The sequence below is a fragment of the Plenodomus lingam genome (assembly GCF_022343315.1).
Source record: "Plenodomus lingam strain CAN1 chromosome Unknown contig_35, whole genome shotgun sequence".
Taxonomy (NCBI): domain Eukaryota; kingdom Fungi; phylum Ascomycota; class Dothideomycetes; order Pleosporales; family Leptosphaeriaceae; genus Plenodomus; species Plenodomus lingam.
In genome coordinates, this window is record NW_027093949.1 from 187,338 (window position 1) to 206,203 (window position 18,866).

Sequence of the window (18,866 nt, forward strand, 5' to 3'; positions counted from 1 at the left end):
CAAACACCTAACACTAAGTAGAGCTTAAGGGTACAAATAACGCTTGAACAGGCATGCCCTATAGAATACTAAGGGGCGCAATGTGCGTTTAAAGATTTGATAATTTACTAAATTCTACAATTTATACTACTTATCGCATTTCGCTGCGTTCTTTATTAATGCTAGAACTAAGAGATCTGTTGTTAAAAGTTGTAATTTATTACAGTGTTACTAACGCTAACTACAATTGCAAGTGGTTTTAGGGGATCTAATTAGTAGGCAAGCCTACTAAGGAAACAAATAGTACGCAAAAAACATAGGCAGAATTAAAGTAGACTGCCGCCACTAATTAAGGCGGCAGTGCTTTAAAAATAGGTAATAATCCTTCTGCAGGTTTACCTACAGAAACCTTGTTACGACTTTTACTTCCTCTAAATAACTAAGTTTAACGAACTTTCTAGCTTAGGGTAGTTATTACTAACCTCCCTAAGCTAGTCTAAAGGCCTTACTAAGCTATTTAATTAGTAGTAGCGACGGGCGGTGTGTATAAAGGGTAGGGACGTAATTAACGCATGCTAATGACACGCGCTTACTAGGCATTCCTTGTTAAAGAGCAATAATTGTAATGCTCTATCCCTAGCACAATAGAGTTTAATAAGATTACCTAGACCTTTTAGTTAAGGTAAAGAACTTATTAGCTCTGTTAGTGTAGCGCGCGTGCGGCCTAGAACATCTAAGGGTATTATAGACCTGTTATTGCCTTAAACTTCTATTAGCTTAAGCTAATAGTCCCTCTAAGAAGCCAGCGACTAGCTAAAGCTAGCCTAGCTATTTAGCAGGTTAAGGTCTTGTTTATTATCGCAATTAAGCAGATAAATTACTCTACTAACTAAGAATAGCCATGCACTACTACCTAAAAAATTAAGAAAGAGCTCTTAATCTGTTAATCCTTATTTTATCTAGACTTGGTGAGTTTCCCCGTGTTAAGTTAAATTAAGCCGCAGGCTCCACGCCTAGTAGTGCCCTTCTGTTAATTTCTTTAAGTTTTAGCCTTGCGACCATACTCCCCCTAGAACCTAAAAACTTTAATTTCTTGTAAGGTGCCAAGCGAGTTAGAAAAAGAACATCGCCTAATCCCTAGTTAGCATAGTTTATGGTTAAGACTACGACAGTATCTAATTGTCTTTAATCCCCTAACTTTTGTTTACTAATTAATAAAAATATCCTTGGCAAATACTTTCGCAGTAGTTAGTCTTTAATAAATCTAAGAATTTCACCTCTAACAATTAAATACTAATGCCCCTAACTATCCCTATTAATTATTACGGCGGTCCTAGAAACTAATAAAATAGGACTGCACGTCCTATTCTATTATTCTATGCTAACGTATTTAAGCAAAGGCCTGCTTTAAACACTCTAATTTTTTTAAAGTAAAAGTCCTAGTCCCTAACACGCCTAGTAAAGGGCATAAGGTTCTCTAGAAGGAAGGCCTAGCTAGACAAGTACACGCGGTAAGGCAGACCTGCTAGCTAGACCTAAGTTTTAACTACAAGCTTTTTAACTGCAACAACTTTAATATACGCTATTAGAGCTAGAATTACTGCGGCTGCTAGCACTAGACTTGCCCTCTAATTGTTCCTTATTAAGAGGTTTAAATTATACTTATTCTAATTACAAGACCTAAAAGAGCCCTATATTAGTATTTATTGTTACTACCTCCCTGTGTTAGGATTAGGTAATTTGCGCGCCTGCTGCCTTCCTTAGATGTGGTAGCCGTTTCTTAGGCTCCCTCTCTAGAATTAAACCCTAATTCCCTGTTACCTGTTAAAACTATAGTAAGCTAATACCTTACTATTGAAAGTTAATAAGGCAGAAATTTAAATGAACCGTCGCCGGCGCAAGGCCATGCGATCTGTAAAGTTATTATGAATTACTAAGAAGCCCTAAAGGGCGTTGGTTTTTTATCTAATAAATACACCCCTTCTAAAGTTAGGGTTTTTAGTATGTATTAGCTCTAGAATTACCACAGTTATCTAAGTAGTAAGGTACTATCAAATAAACGATAACTAATTTAATAAGCCATTTGCAGTTTCACAGTATAATTGCTTATACTTAGACATGCATAGCTTAATCTTTAAGATAAGTATATAACTACTAGCAGAATTAACTAGGTAACAATCCTAATACCTAATACGCTAAAGCGCACAAGCACTACCCCTAAAAGGAGGCGGAAAGTACGTGATAAGAAATCGTAGAAGCAATTCTAGCTACTAGCATAACAGCACACAAGGCACTAGTTACAACTAGCAACTAATTTAATTGCCCCTACTAAGTTTCTTAAGGAATGGTCCGTAACAAAGCCTAATAGGCGTTTCCGCGTGTTTAAACTCGCCACATACATGCCTTAAGTAGAGAAAACCTACGCTTTGCCACGCTTACTAGGAGCGGATGCTAGGCAGGGCTGTCCCCTAAGATCTGTTAAATAGTTTGGCAGTGCTAGCTATCTACAGACCCTAAATTTTGCCTACTGCTAAAACTTTAACAGTAGGACTTCAGGTGCTAACCACAAAACTAGGCGCAACAGCAGGGTTGCTTTAGCATATAGGCCTAGGCCTGCCTAGTTAAGTAGAAGAGCAATCTCTAAGCCCCTAATTACCTACTAATTGGAGCGAATCTAAACTAGGCAGAAATCTAGGAAACAAGGCTAGCTATTATAAAACTAAAACTTTTAAATTTAGTCTAACTGCCGCTAAAATAGGCGTAGAGCGCTAACAACAGGGAGTTGTAGGGAGTATAGACGCGGACACAAGCAAAAATTGCCCCCTTAGTGCCTAACAACGCTAGTTTAACCGCCTAATCCAAGAACTGCGCGCAGCAGATTTAACCTTAGTTAGTTAGTTAGGCATTTAGTATTTAAGAATCTATTTGCCCTCCTTATATATTATAGGAATAGGTTTTGGTTTGATTTTTGCGTTGCGGGGTTAGTGCAGCAGAAAATAGCTTAGAGGTACACTTTTTTGTATATAAAACCGTGTAGACATGCGCAGCCCTATATAAACTATAAACCTGTATTCGCTAGATAAGAGTAACTTGGAATTTTATTAGTAGTAGGTAAATATATAGATAAGGATATCTACTCTAATATCTATACTCTACTATAACTACTGTATCTATATTAACTATAGATCTATTAGCTCTATCTATATCTACTTAATAGATAAGGCAAGAAATAGAGATAGTATAAAAGAAGAATATAAAGGTATTATTTAATACTAGTAGGTTATAAAAGAAAGTATAGTAGGACTAGCTAGTAGAGAAAAGGTTTTATAAAATATAAGGATATACTTAACAGTAAAGAATAATAGATAATAGTATGATATAATAAGTATTATAAAAAGGATATAATAGCTACTAGTATAGAATAGTCTAAAGTTATAGAAAGGACTAAAGTAATAGAATAAATAAAAGGTATAGAACGCGCTAAAGTTATAGAACACTAACCCTAAAAAATAAAAAGTTATAGAACGCCCTAAAGTTATAGAACGCCCTAAAGTTATAGAACACCCTAAGCTTATAGAAGGCCCTAAAGTTATAGAACGCCCTAAAGTTATAGAACGCTACCCCTAAAAATAAAAAGTTGTAGAACGCCCTAAAGTTATAGAACACTACCTCTAAAAAAGAAAAAGTTATAGAACGCTCTAAAGTTATAGAACACTACCTCTAAAAAAGAAAAAGTTATAGAACGCCCTAAAGTTATAGAACACTACACCTAAAAAATAAAAAGTTGTAGAACGCCCTAAAGTTATAGAACGCCCTAAAGTTATAGAACGCCCTAAAGTTATAGAACACTACCTCTAAAAAAGAAAAAGTTATAGAACACTCTAATATTATAGAACACTACCTCTAAAAAAGAAAAAGTTATAGAACACTCTAATATTATAGAATACTAACCCTAAAAAATAAAAAGTTATAGAACACTCTAATATTATAGAACACTACCTCTAAAAAAGAAAAAGTTATAGAACACTCTAATATTATAGAATACTAACCCTAAAAAATAAAAAGTTATAGAACGCCCTAAAGTTATAGAACGCCCTAAAGTTATAGAACGCCCTAAAGTTATAGAACGCCCTAAAGTTATAGAACACTACCCCTAAAAAATAAAAAGTTGTAGAACGCCCTAAAGTTATAGAACGCCCTAAAGTTATAGAACGCCCTAAAGTTATAGAACACTACCTCTAAAAAAGAAAAAGTTATACAACGCCCTAAAGTTATAGAACACTACACCTAAAAAATAAAAAGTTATAGAACGCCCTAAAGTTATAGAACGCCCTAAGCTTATAGAATAGCCTACAGGATTTTTTTAAATATTAATAGAATACCCTAAAGGTTTAAATAATCTATAGTTATAGAATAGCCTAGAGGAATTTTCAAGTATAGAAGGCTATAAAGTTATAGAACAGTACCCCTAAAAAATAAAAAGTTATAGAACGCTCTTAAGTTATAGATCACCGCCTAAAAATCTATATAGATTATCTTAAATCCTTTCTTAATCTTCCTATGCTATATATTAACTGCCTAAGGTACGTACACACACAACCTGTTCTTTTGTATATTTTGCGAGGATTGCTCCTAGCTCTAGCCCTCTCTATCTTGCAATTACTATATAACTTGTTTGCTATAGCCCTCTTCCTTCTATTAATAGCAGCTGTTTAGGCAGCAGTTTTGCAAATAAGGAGGGCATAATATCCTAATTTTAACCAAGCTAGCAACGGGCTTACGCTTAGTAGCTCGTAATAACAAGGCTACTTAACTACTTACACGACCTAGCTAGACAACTAAGTTATCTGTAAAGGATTTAATCCTGCGCACTGTACAATTACAATACACTAGCTAACAACCCTAACTTTAATAGGGCTGCTAACGCTAATCTAGTAAGGTTCTAGGCTAAAGGCCTATTTGTATCTAACTAGTGTAGGCGGAAATCACCCTATTCTAGCATGGATTCTAACTTAGAGGCGTTTAGCTATAATCTAGTAGATAGTAGCTTTGCGGCAATGCCTAGTTAGACAGCCGCAAAAACTAATTATCTAAAACCGCGGTTCCTCTTGTACTAAGCGGTATTACTATTAGGGCAAGGTTATTAGTAGGGTAAAACTAACCTGTCTTACAACAGTCTAAACCTAGCTTACGTTCCCTATTAGTGGGTGAACAATCTAACGCTTACCAAATTCTGCTTTAGTATAATAGGAAGAGCTAATATTAAAGGATTAAAAAGCAACGTCGCTATAAACGCTTGGCTGCCACAAGCTAGTTATCCCTATGGTAACTTTTCTAGCACCTCTAGCCTTAAATTTTAAGGGACTAAAGGATTAATAGGCTACACTTTTATAGTTTGTATTCACACTAAAAATTAAAATTAAGGGGACTTTTGCCCTTTTACTCTACTAGAGATTTCTGTTCTCTATAAGTCCCCCTTAGGACACCTGCGTTATAGTTTAATAGATGTGCCGCCCTAGCTAAACTCCCTACCTAACAATATCTTTAACCTAGATTAGCCTACAAAGGACCTTAAACGCTAGAAGTTAGGTAGTAAGGCCTAGCTCCGCTTTATTAAATAAGTAAAAAAACGATAAGGGTAGTAGTATTTTACTAGCGCTAAAGCTCCTACCTATTCTACACCCCCTATATCTTTTCACAATATTAAACTAGAGTTAAGCTTAACAGGGTCTTCTTTCCCCGCTAATTTAGCTAAGCCTGTTCCCTTAGCTATGGTTTCGCTAGATAGTAGATAGGGATAGTAGGAATCTTGTTAATCTATTTATACGCGTTACTAATTAGATAATAAGGTATTTAGCTACCTTAAGAGAGTTATAGTTACTCCTGCTATTTACCCGCGCTTAGTTAAATCTCTTCGCTTTAATATTTAGAGCACTAGGCAGAAATCACATTGCGTTAACACTACTTTCTAGCTATTATAATGCTATGTTTTAATTAGATAGTTAGATTCCCCTTATCTATACTAGTTCTAAGTTAGTTGTTAAACGTACGCTAGACGGCCAAAACCTGCTAAGGGTGTCTGCACCCTAGCGCTAAGAGGCGCCTACCTTGCGGTTAGTGCCCTTCTGCGCTAGAGGCTTCTCCCTAAGGCCTAACGTACCTAACCCTTAGAGCTAATCCTTTTCCTAAAGTTATGGATCTATTTTGCTAACTTCCCTTATCTATATTATTCTATTAACTAGAGGCTTTTTACCTTAGAGACCTGCTGCGGTTATAAGTACGACCTAGCGTAAAAACTATTTCTTTAAGTAGATTTTTAAGGCTTATTAGGAGCGCACTAAACGCTGCAAAAGTGCAGCGCTCTTCTAGCTATTAAACCCTAGCTCTAGACAAACCAATTTTAGGGTAATAGACTGTTAAGAAGAAAAGAGAACTCTTCTTAGGGCTCCCGCTAAGGTCTCCGCTCTTAGTTGCGTTGCCGCAGAGAATCTATATCTAGGTGCTAGAATATTAACTAGCTTCCCTTTTAAGGGCGCGGCGCAAGCACTAATATTAAAACGGAATTACCCTATCTCTTAGGATTAACTAACCCGTGTCTAACTGCTGTTTACACAGAACCTTTCCCTACTTTAGTCCTTAAAGTTCTTATTTAAGTATTTGCTACTACTACTAAGATCTGCACTAGAGGCTGTTCTACCTAGGGTTACCCCTAAGGCTTTGTCACGAGCCTCTATGCCTGCCTACTTGCTAAGGCTTAAATCTTGCCCTAGCAGCAGGGTATAGGTAACACGCTTAAGCGCTATCTATTTTTAGGGCTAGTTTATTTAGCAGGTAAGTTATTATACACTCCTTAGTGGATTCTAACTTCTATAGCTACTATCCTGCTGTCTAGATAAACTAATACCTTTTGTGGTGTCTAATAAGCGTGTATTCTAGCACCTTAACCCTGCGTTTAGTTTATCCTGTATTACTAGTTCTGCTTACTAAAAATGGCCTACTAGTAATAGTACATTTAAGTGTCCACGTTTAATTAAGTAATAAGGACTTCTTACATATTTAAAGTTTAAGAATAGGTGAAGGTTGTTTTAACCCCTAGGCCTCTAATTATTCGCTTTACCTTATAAAACTAAATACGTTACTGCTATCCTAAGGGAAACTTTAGTAGGAACTAGCTACTAGATAGTTTAATTAGTCTTTCGCCCCTATGCCTAAATTTAACAATTAATTTGCACGTTAGAACTGCTACAAGCCTCTACTAGAGTTTCCTCTAGCTTTACCCTATTTAAGCATAGTTCACTATCTTTTAGGTCCTAATAGCTATGCTCTTACTTAAATCCTTCTAAAGACATTAGGATTAGTTAATAGTGCACCCTAAAAGGGTTCCTACCTCTGTTTACTTTTATTACGCGTCTAGGCTTAACACCTAAACACTTGCATAGATATTAGACTCCTTAGTCTGTATTTTAAGACGGGCCGCTTATAGCTATTACGCCAGCATCCTAGTAGATGCGCAGACCTTAGTCTAGGCTAGTTACATGTCGTCTCCCCTATAAGGCCTCCCTAAAGGGAGGTACGTGATAGAGACCTTTATCTAACCGCCTAAACTAATACTAGCCTGCCTGTAGAAGAGTGCACTAGACAAAAGCCTAGATAAGCAACTACAGGCAAGTCTAGCTGCAAGCGCTTCCCTTTTAACAATTTTATATGCTATTTAACTCTCTTTCTAAAGTGCTTTTTATCTTTTAATTACTCTACTTGTGCGCTATTAGTCTCTAGCTAGTATTTAGCTTTAGAAGAAATTTACCTCCTATTTAGAGCTATATTCCTAAACAACTTAACTTGTTAAAGGGGCTTTACACAGTAAAGGCCAGCAACTACGTATAGGATTCTTACCCTCTATAACGTCCTGTTCTAAGGAACTTAGACCGCTGCTAATGCCAAAGCGCCCTCTGCAAATTATAACTCGGACCCTAAAAGAGCTAGATTTTAAATTTAAGCTATTGCCGCTTCACTCGCCGTTACTAGGGCAATCCCTGTTAGTTTCTTTTCCTCCGCTTATTAATATGCTTAAGTTTAGCGGGTATCCCTACCTAATCTAAGGTTAAGAGCTTAAAAAGTGTCTTAATAGATGCTAACAACTATAACAAGAGGCGCAAAATATGCTGCGCTCTAGGCTAATATGCTAGCTACTAATTGTTTTAAGGCAAGTCCTAAGTAGAACAAACACCTAACACTAAGCAGAGCTTAAGGGTACAAATAACGCTTAAATAGGCATGCCCTATAGAATACTAAGGGGCGCAATATGCGTTTAAAGATTTAATGATTTACTAAATTCTGCAATTTACACTACTTATCGCATTTCGCTGCGTTCTTTATTAATGCTAGAACTAAGAGATCTGTTGTTAAAAGTTGTAATTTATTATAGTGTTACTAACGCTAACTACAATTATAAGTGGTTTTAGGGGATCTAATTAGTAGGTAAGCCTACTAAGGAAACAAATAGTACGTAAAAAACATGGGCAGAATTAAAGTAGACTACTACTACTAATTGAGGCGGCAGTGCTTTAAAAATAGGTAATGATCCTTCTGCAGGTTTACCTACAGAAACCTTGTTATGACTTTTACTTCCTCTAAATAACCGAGTTTAACGAACTTTCTAGCTTAGGGTGGTTGTTGCTAACCTCCCTAAGCTAGTCTAAAGGCCTTACTAAGCTATTTAATTAGTAGTAGCGACAGGCGGTGTGTATAAAGGGTAGGGACGTAATTAACGCATGCTAATAACACGCGCTTACTAGGTATTCCTTGTTAAAGAGTAATAATTGCAATGCTCTATCCCTAGCACGACAGAGTTTAACAAGATTACCTAGACCTTTTGGTTAAGGTAAAGAACTTGTTAGCTCTGTTAGTGTAGCGCGCGTGCGGCCTAGAACATCTAAGGGCATTATAGACCTGTTATTGCCTTAAACTTCTATTAGCTTAAGCTAATAGTCCCTCTAAGAAGCCGGCGACTAGCTAAAGCTAGCCTAGCTATTTAGTAGGTTAAGGTCTTGTTTATTATCGCAATTAAGTAGACAAATTACTCTACTAACTAAGAACGGCCATGCACTACTACCTAAAAAATTAAGAAAGAGCTCTTAATCTATTAATTCTTATTTCATCTAGACCTAGTAAGTTTCCCTATGTTAAGTTAAATTAAGCCGCAGGCTCTACGCCTAGTGGTGCCCTTCCGTTAATTTCTTTAAGTTTTAGCCTTGCGACCATACTCCCCCTAGAACCTAAAAACTTTGATTTCTCGTAAGGTGCTAAGCGAGTTAGAAAAAGAACATCGCCTAATCCCTAGTTAGCATAGTTTACAGTTAAGACTATGATGGTATCTAATTGTCTTTGATCCCCTAACTTTTGTTTACTAATTAATAAAAACATCCTTAGCAAATGCTTTCGTAGTAGTTAGTCTTTAATAAATCTAAGAATTTCACCTCTAATAATTGAATACTAATGCCCCTAACTATCCCTATTAATTATTATAGCGGTCCTAGAAACTAACAAAATAGGACTGCACGTCCTATTCTATTATTCTATGCTAACGTATTTAAGCAAAGGCCTGCTTTAAATACTCTAATTTTTTTAAAGTAAAAGTCCTAGTCCCTAACACGCCTAGTAAAGGGTATAAGGTTCTCTAGAAGGAAGGCCTGGCCAGACAAGTACACGCGGTGAGGCGGACCTGCTAGCTAGACCTAAGTTTTAACTATAAGCTTTTTAACTGCAACAACTTTAATATACGCTATTAGAGCTAGAATTACCGCAGCTGCTAGCACTAGACTTGCCCTCTAATTATTCCTTGTTAAGAGGTTTAAATTGTACTTATTCTAATTACAAGACCTAAAAGAGCCCTATATTAGTATTTATTGTCACTACCTCCCTATGTTAGGATTAGGTAATTTGCGCGCCTGCTGCCTTCCTTAGATGTAGTAGCTGTTTCTTAGGCTCCCTCTCTAGAATTAAACCCTAATTCCCTGTTACCTGTTAAAACTATAGTAAGCTAATACCTTACTATTAAAAGTTAATAGGGCAGAAATTTAAATGAACCGTCGCCAGCGCAAGGCTATGCGATCCATAAAGTTATTATGAATTACTAAGAAGCCCTAAAGGGCGTTAGTTTTTTATCTAATAAATACACCCCTTCTAAAGTTAGGGTTTTTAGTATGTATTAGCTCTAGAATTACTATAGTTATCTAAGTAGTAAGGTACTATCAAATAAACGATAACTAATTTAATAAGCTATTTGCAGTTTTACGGTATAATTGCTTATACTTAGACATATATAGCTTAATCTTTAAGATAAGCATATAACTACTAGTAGAATTAACTAGGTAATAATCCTAATGCCTAATACGCTGAAGCGCACAAGCACTACCCCTAAAAGGAGGCAGAAAGTACGTGATAAGAAATCGCAGAAGCGATTCTAGCTACTAGTATAATAGCACACAAGGCACTAGTTACAACTAGTAACTAATTTAATTGCCCCTACTAAGTTTCTTAAGGAATAGTCCGCAACAAAGCCTAATAGGCGTTTCCGCGTGTTTAAACTCGCCACATACATGCCTTAAGTAGAGAAAACCTACGCTTTGCCACGCTTACTAGGAGCGGATGCTAGGCAGGGCTGTCCCCTAAGATCTGTTAAATAGTTTAGCAGTGCTAGCTATCTATAGACCCTAAATTTTGCCTACTGCTAAAACTTTAACAGTAGGACTTTAGGTGCTAACTACAAAACTAGGCGCAATAGCAGGGTTGCTTTAGCATATAGGCCTAGGCCTGCCTAGTTAAGTAGAAGAGCAATCTCTAAGCCCCTAATTACCCACTAATTAGAGCGAATCTAAACTAGGCAGAAATCTAGGAAACAAGGCTAGCTATTATAAAACCAAAACTTTTAAATTTAGTCTAACTACCGCTAAAACAGGCGCAGAGCGCTAATAATAGGGAGTTGTAGGGAGTATAGACGCGGACACGAGCAAAAATTGCCCCCTTAGTGCCTAACGACGCTAGTTTAACCGCCTAATCTAAGAACTGCGCGCAGTAGATTTAACCTTAGTTAGTTAGTTAGGCATTTAGTATTTAAGAATCTATTTGCCCTCCTTATATATTATAGGAACAGGTTTTGGTTTGATTTTCGCGTCGCGGGGTTAGTGTAGCGGAAAATAGCTTAGAGGTACACTTTTTTGTATGTAAAACCGTGTAGACATGCGCAGCCCTATATAAACTATAAACCCGTATTTGCTAGATAAGAGTAACTTGGAATTTTATTAGTAGTAGGTAAATATATAGATAAGGATATCTACTCTAATATCTATACTCTACTATAACTACTATATCTATATTAACTATAGATCTATTAGCTCTATCTATATCTACTTAATAGATAAGGCAAGAAATAGAGATAGTATAAAAGAAGAATATAAAGGTATTATTTAATACTAGTAGGTTATAAAAGAAAGTATAGTAGGACTAGCTAGTAGAGAAAAGGTTTTATAAAATATAAGGATATACTTAACAGTAAAGAATAATAGATAATAGTATAATATAATAAGTATTATAAAAAGGATATAATAGCTACTAGTATAGAATAGTCTAAAGTTATAGAAAGGACTAAAGTAATAGAATAAATAAAAGGTATAGAACGCGCTAAAGTTATAGAACACTACCCCTAAAAAATAAAAAGTTATAGAACGCCCTAAAGTTATAGAACTCCCTAAAGTTATAGAACACTACCTCTAAAAAAGAAAAAGTTATAGAACGCTCTAAAGTTATAGAACACTACACCTAAAAAATAAAAAGTTGTAGAACGCCCTAAAGTTATAGAACGCCCTAAAGTTATAGAACGCCCTAAAGTTATAGAACACTACCTCTAAAAAAGAAAAAGTTATAGAACACTCTAATATTATAGAACACTACCTCTAAAAAAGAAAAAGTTATAGAACACTCTAATATTATAGAATACTAACCCTAAAAAATAAAAAGTTATAGAACACTCTAATATTATAGAACACTACCTCTAAAAAAGAAAAAGTTATAGAACACTCTAATATTATAGAATACTAACCCTAAAAAATAAACAGTTATAGAACACTCTAATATTATAGAATACTAACCCTAAAAAATAAAAAGTTATAGAACGCCCTAAAGTTATAGAACGCCCTAAAGTTATAGAACGCCCTAAGCTTATAGAATAGCCTACAGGATTTTTTTAAATATTAATAGAATACCCTAAAGGTTTAAATAATCTATAGTTATAGAATAGCCTAGAGGAATTTTTAAGTATAGAAGGCTATAAAGTTATAGAATAGTACCCCTAAAAAATAAAAAGTTATAGAACGCTCTTAAGTTATAGATTACTGCCTAAAAATCTATATAGATTATCTTAAATCCTTTCTTAATCTTCCTATGCTATATATTAACTGCCTAAGGTACGTACACACACAACCTGTTCTTTTGTATATTTTGCGAGGATTGCTCCTAGCTCTAGCCCTCTCTATCTTGCAATTACTATATAACTTGTTTGCTATGGCCCTCTTCCTTCTATTAATAGTAGCTATTTAGGCAGCAGTTTTGCAAATAAGGAGGGCATAATATCCTAATTTTAACTAAGCTAGCAATAGGCTTACGCTTAGTAGCTCGTAACAACAAGGCTACTTAACTACTTACACGACCTAGCTAGACAACTAAGTTATCTGCAAAGGATTTAATCCTGCGCACTGTATAATTGCAATATACTAGCTAACAACCCTAACTTTAATAGGGCTGCTAACGCTAATCTAGTAAGGTTCTGGGCCAAAGGCCTATTTGTATCTAACTAGTGCAGGCGGAAATCACCCTGTTCTAGCATAGATTCTGACTTAGAGGCGTTTAGCTATAATCTAGTAGATGGTAGCTTCGCGGCAATACCTAGTTAGATAGCTGTAAAAACTAATTATCTAAAACTGCGGTTCCTCTTGTACTAAGCGGTATTACTATTAGGGCAAGGTTATTAGTAGGGTAAAACTAACCTGTCTTACGATGGTCTAAACCTAGCTCACGTTCCTTATTAGTAGGTGAATAATCTAACGCTTACTAAATTCTGCTTTAGTATAATAGGAAGAGCTAATATTAAAGGATTAAAAAGCAACGTTGCTATAAACGCTTGGCTACCACAAGCCAGTTATCCCTGTGGTAACTTTTCTAGCACCTCTAGCCTTAAATTTTAAGGGACTAAAGGATTAATAGGCTACACTTTTATAGTTTGTATTTACACTAAAAATTAAAATTAAGGGGACTTTTGCCCTTTTGCTCTACTAAAGATTTCTATTCTCTATAAGTCCCCCTTAGGACACCTGCGTTATGGTTTAATAGATGTGCCGCCCTAGCTAAACTCCCTACCTAACAATATCTTTAACCTAGATTAGCCTACAAAGGACCTTAAACGCTAGAAGTTAGGTAGTAAGGCCTAGCTCTGCTTTATTGAATAAGTAAAAAAACGATAAGGGTAGTAGTATTTCACTAGCGCCAAAGCTCCTACCTATTCTACACCCCCTATGTCTTTTTATAATGTTAAACTAGAGTTAAGCTTAATAGGGTCTTCTTTCCCCGCTGATTTAGCTAAGCCTATTCCCTTAGCTATGGTTTCGCTAGATAGTAGATAGGGATAGTAGGAATCTTGTTAATCTATTTATGCGCGTCACTAATTAGATAACAAGGTATTTGGCTACCTTAAGAGAGTTATAGTTACTCCTACTATTTACCCGCGCTTAGTTAAATCTCTTCGCTTTAACATTTAGAGCACTAGGCAGAAATCATATTGCGTTAACACCACTTTCTAGCTATTACAATGCTATATTTTAATTAGATAGTTAGATTCCCCTTATCTATACTAGTTCTAAGTTAGTTGTTAAACGTACGCTAGACAGCCAAAACCTGCCAAGGGTGTCTGCACCCTAGCGCTAAGAGGCGCCCACCTTGCGGTTAGTGCCCTTCTGCGCTAGAGGCTTCTCCCTAAGGCCTAACGTACCTAACCCTTAGAGCTAATCCTTTTCCTAAAGTTATAGATCTATTTTGCTAACTTCCCTTATCTATATTGTTCTATTAACTAGAGGCTTTTTACCTTAGAGACCTGCTGCAGTTATAAGTATAACCTAGCGTAAAAACTATTTCTTTAAGCGGATTTTTAAGGCTTATTAGAAGCGCACTAAACGCTGCAAAAGTGCAGCGCTCTTCTAGCCATTAAACCCTAGCTCTAGATAAACTAATTTTAGGGTAACAGACCGTTAAGAAGAAAAGAGAACTCTTCTTAGGGCTCCTGCTAAGGTCTCCGCTCTTAGTTGCGTTGCCGCGGAGAATCTACATCTAGGTGCTAGAATATTAACTAGCTTCCCTTTTAAGGGCGTAGCGCAAGCACTAACATTAAAATAGAATTACCCTATCTCTTAGGATTAACTAACCCGTGTCTAACTGCTGTTTACACAGAACCTTTCCCTACTTTAGTCCTTAAAGTTCTTATTTAAGTATTTGCTACTACTACTAAGATCTGCACTAGAGGCCGTTCTACCTAGGGTTACCCCTAAGGCTTCGTCACAAGCCTCTATGCCTGCCTACTCGCTAGGGCTTAAATCTTGCCCTAGCAGCGGGGTATAGGTAACACGCTTAAGCGCTATCTATTTTTAGGGCTAGTTTATTTGGTAGGTAAGTTGTTACACACTCCTTAGCAGATTCTAACTTCTATAGCTACTGTCCTGCTGTCTAGATAAACTAACACCTTTTGTGGTGTCTAATAAGCGTGTATTCTAGCACCTTAACCCTACGTTTAGTTTATCCTGTATTGCTAGTTCTGCTTACCAAAAATAGCCTACTAGTAACAGTATATTTAAGTGTCCACGTTTAATTAAGTAATAAGGACTTCTTACATATTTAAAGTTTAAGAATAGGTAAAGGTTGTTTTAACCCCTAGGCCTCTAATTATTTGCTTTACCTCATAAAACTAAATACGTTACTGCTATCCTAAGGGAAACTTTAGCAGGAACTAGCTACTAGATAGTTTGATTAGTCTTTCGCCCCTATGCCTAAATTTAACGATTAATTTGCACGTTAGAACCGCTGCGAGCCTCTACTAGAGTTTCCTCTAGCTTTACCCTATTTAAGCATAGTTCACTATCTTTTGGGTCCTAATAGCTATGCTCTTACTTAAATCCTTCTAAAGACATTAGGATTAGTTAATGGTGCACCCTAAAAGGGTTCCCACCTCTGTTTACTTTTATTACGCGTCTAGGCTTAACACCTAAACACTTGCATAGATATTAGACTCCTTAGTCTGTGTTTTAAGATAGGCCGCTTACAGCTATTACGCTAGCATCCTAGCAGATACGCGGACCTTAGTCTAGGCTAGTTGCATGTTATCTCCCCTATAAGGCCTCCCTAAAGGGAGGTACGTAATAGAGACCTTTATCTAACCGCCTAAACTAATGCTAGCCTGCCTATAGAAGAGTGCACTAGACAAAAGCCTAGATAAGCAACTATAGGCAAGTCTAGCTGCAAGCGCTTCCCTTTTAATAATTTCACGTGCTATTTAACTCTCTTTCTAAAGTGCTTTTTATCTTTTAATCACTCTACTTGTGCGCTATTAGTCTCTAGCTAGTATTTAGCTTTAGAAGAAATTTACCTCCTATTTAGAGCTGCATTCCTAAACAACTTAACTTGTTAAAGGGGCTTTACACAGCGAAGGCTAGCGACTACGTATAGGATTCTTACCCTCTATAACGTCCTATTCTAAGGAACTTGGACCGCTGCTAACGCTAAAGCGCCCTCTGCAAATTACAACTTAGACCCTAAAAGAGCTAGATTTTAAATTTAAGCTGTTGCCGCTTCACTCACTGTTACTAGGGTAATCCCTGTTAGTTTCTTTTCCTCCGCTTATTAATATGCTTAAGTTTAGCAGGTATCCCTACCTAATCTAAGGTTAAGAGCTTAAAAAGTATCTTAATAGATACTAACAACCATAACAAGAGGCGTAAAATGTGCTGCGCTCCAGGCTAATGTGCTAGCTACTAATTGTTTTAAGGCGAGTCCTAAGTGGAACAAACACCTAACACCAAGCAGAGCTTAAGGGTACAAATAACGCTTAAACAGGCATGCCCTATAGAATACCAAGGGGCGCAATGTGCGTTTAAAGATTTAATAATTCACTAAATTCTACAATTCACACTACTTATTGCATTTCGCTGCGTTCTTTATTAATGCTAGAACCAAGAGATCTATTATTAAAAGTTGTAATTTATTACAGTGTTACTAACGCTAACTATAATTGCAAGTAGTTTTAGGGGATCTAATTAGTAGGCAAGCTTACTAAGGAAACAAATAGTACGCAAAAAACATAGGCAGAATTAAAGTAGACTGCTGCTACTAATTAAGGCGGCAGTGCTTTAAAAATGGGTAATGATCCTTCCGCAGGTTTACCTATGGAAACCTTGTTACGACTTTTACTTCCTCTAAATAACCAAGTTTAACGAACTTTCTAGCTTAGGGTAGTTATTGCTAACCTCCCTAAGCTAGTCTAAAGGCCTCACTAAGCTATTTAATCGGTAGTAGCGATAGGCAGTGTGTACAAAGGGCAGGGACGTAATTAACGTATGCTAATAACACGCGCTTACTAGGCATTCCTTGTTAAAGAGCAATAATTGCAATGCTCTATCCCTAGCACAATAGAGTTTAACAAGATTACCTAGACCTTTTAGTTAAGGTAAAGAACTTGTTAGCTCTATTAGTGTAGCGCGCGTGCGGCCTAGAATATCTAAGGGCATCACAGACCTGTTATTGCCTTAAACTTCTATTAGCTTAAGCTAATAGTCCCTCTAAGAAGCTGGTGACTAGCCAAAGCTAGCCTAGCTATTTAGCAGGTTAAGGTCTCATTTATTATCGTAATTAAGCAGACAAATTACTCTACTAACTAAGAACGGCTATGCACTACTACCTAAAAAATCAAGAAAGAGCTCTTAATCTGTCAATCCTTATTTTATCTAGACCTGGTGAGTTTCCCTGTGTTAAGTTAAATTAAGCCGCAGGCTCTACGCCTAGTGGTGCCCTTCTGTCAATTTCTTTAAGTTTTAGCCTTACGACTATACTCCCCCTAGAACCCAAAAACTTTGATTTCTTGTAAGGTGCTAAGCGAGTTAGAAAAAGAACATCGCCTAATCCCTAGTTAGCATAGTTTACGGTTAAGACTACGATAGTATCTAATCGTCTTTAATCCCCTAACTTTTGTTTACTAATTAATAAAAACATCCTTAGCAAATGCTTTCGCAGTAGTTAGTCTTTAATAAATCTAAGAATTTTACCTCTAATAATTAAATACTAATGCCCCTAACTGTCCCTATTAATTATTACAGCAGTCCTAGAAACTAACAAAATAGGACCGCACGTCCTATTCTATTATTCTATGCTAACGTATTTAAGCAAAGGCCTGCTTTAAACACTCTAATTTTTTTAAAGTAAAAGTCCTAGTCCCTAACACGCCCAGTAAAGGGCATAAGGTTCTCTAGAAGGAAGGCCTAGCTAGACAAGTACACGCGGTAAGGCGGACCTGCTAGCTAGACCTAAGTTTTAACTATAAGCTTTTTAACTGCAATAACTTTAATATACGCTATTAGAGCTAGAATTACTGCGGCTGCTAGCACTAGACTTACCCTCTAATTATTCCTTGTTAAGAGGTTTAAATTATACTTATTCTAATTACAAGACCTAAAAGAGCCCTATATTAGTATTTATTGTTACTACCTCCCCGTATTAGGATTGGGTAATTTGCGCGCCTACTGCCTTCCTTAGATATAGTAGCTGTTTCTTAGGCTCCCTCTCTAGAATCAAACCCTAATTCCCTGTTACCCGTTAAAACTATAGTAAGCTAATACCTTACTATCAAAAGTTAATAGGGCAGAAATTTGAATAAACCATCGCTAGCGTAAGGCTATGCGATCTGTAAAGTTATTATGAATCACTAAGAAGCCCCAAAGGGCGTTGGTTTTTTATCTAATAAATACACCCCTTCTAAAGTTAGGGTTTTTAGCATGTATTAGCTCTAGAATTACTATGGTTATCTAAGTAGTAAGGTACTATTAAATAAACGATAACTAATTTAATGAGCTATTCGCAGTTTCACAGTATAATTGCTTATACTTAGACATGTATAGCTTAATCTTTGAGACAAGTATATAACTACTAGCAGAATTAACTAGGTAACAATCCTAATACCTAATACGCTAAAGCGCACAAGCACTACCCCTAAAAGGAGGCGGAAAGTACGTGATAAGAAATCGCAGAAGCAATTCTAGCTACTAGCATAACAGCACATAAGGCACTAGTTACAACTAGCAACTAATTTAATTGCCCCTACTAAGTTTCTTAAGGAATAGTCCGCAACAAAGCCTAATAGGCGTTTCCGCGTGTTTAAACTCGCCACATACATGCCTTAAGTGGAGAAAACCTACACTTTGCCACGCTTACTAGGAGCGGATGCTAGGCAGGGCTATCCCCTAAGATCTGTTAAATAGTTTAGCAGTGCTAGCTATCTACAGACCCTAAATTTTGCCTACTGCTAAAACTTTAATAGTAGGACTTTAGGTGCTAACCACAAAACTAGGCGTAACAGCAGGGTTGCTTCAGCATATAGGCCTAGGCCTGCCTAGTTAAGTAGAAGAGCAATCTCTAAGCCCCTGATTACCCACTAATTAGAGCGAATCTAAACTAGGCAGAAATCTAGGAAACAAGGCTAGCTATTATGAAACCAAAACTTTTAAATTTAGTCTAACTGCCGCTGAAATAGGCGCAGAGCGCTAATAATAGGGAGTTATAGGGAGTATAGACGCGGACACAAG

General features: G+C 36.6%; 3 non-coding genes across 3 annotated transcripts; all 3 read right to left on the bottom strand.

Annotated features, from left to right (window-relative positions):
• Positions 1-355: 355 nt before the first annotated feature.
• Positions 356-2,152, bottom strand: IAQ61_008583. Its single transcript, XR_010715518.1, has one exon. It is a non-coding gene; the product is annotated as an 18S ribosomal RNA (ribosomal RNA).
• Positions 2,153-8,554: 6,402 nt separating this feature from the next.
• Positions 8,555-10,351, bottom strand: IAQ61_008584. The gene has a single exon (XR_010715519.1). It is a non-coding gene; the product is annotated as an 18S ribosomal RNA (ribosomal RNA).
• A 6,081-nt stretch (positions 10,352-16,432) lies between these two features.
• Positions 16,433-18,229, bottom strand: IAQ61_008585. Its single transcript, XR_010715520.1, has one exon. It is a non-coding gene; the product is annotated as an 18S ribosomal RNA (ribosomal RNA).
• Between the last annotated feature and the right edge of the window lie 637 nt (positions 18,230-18,866).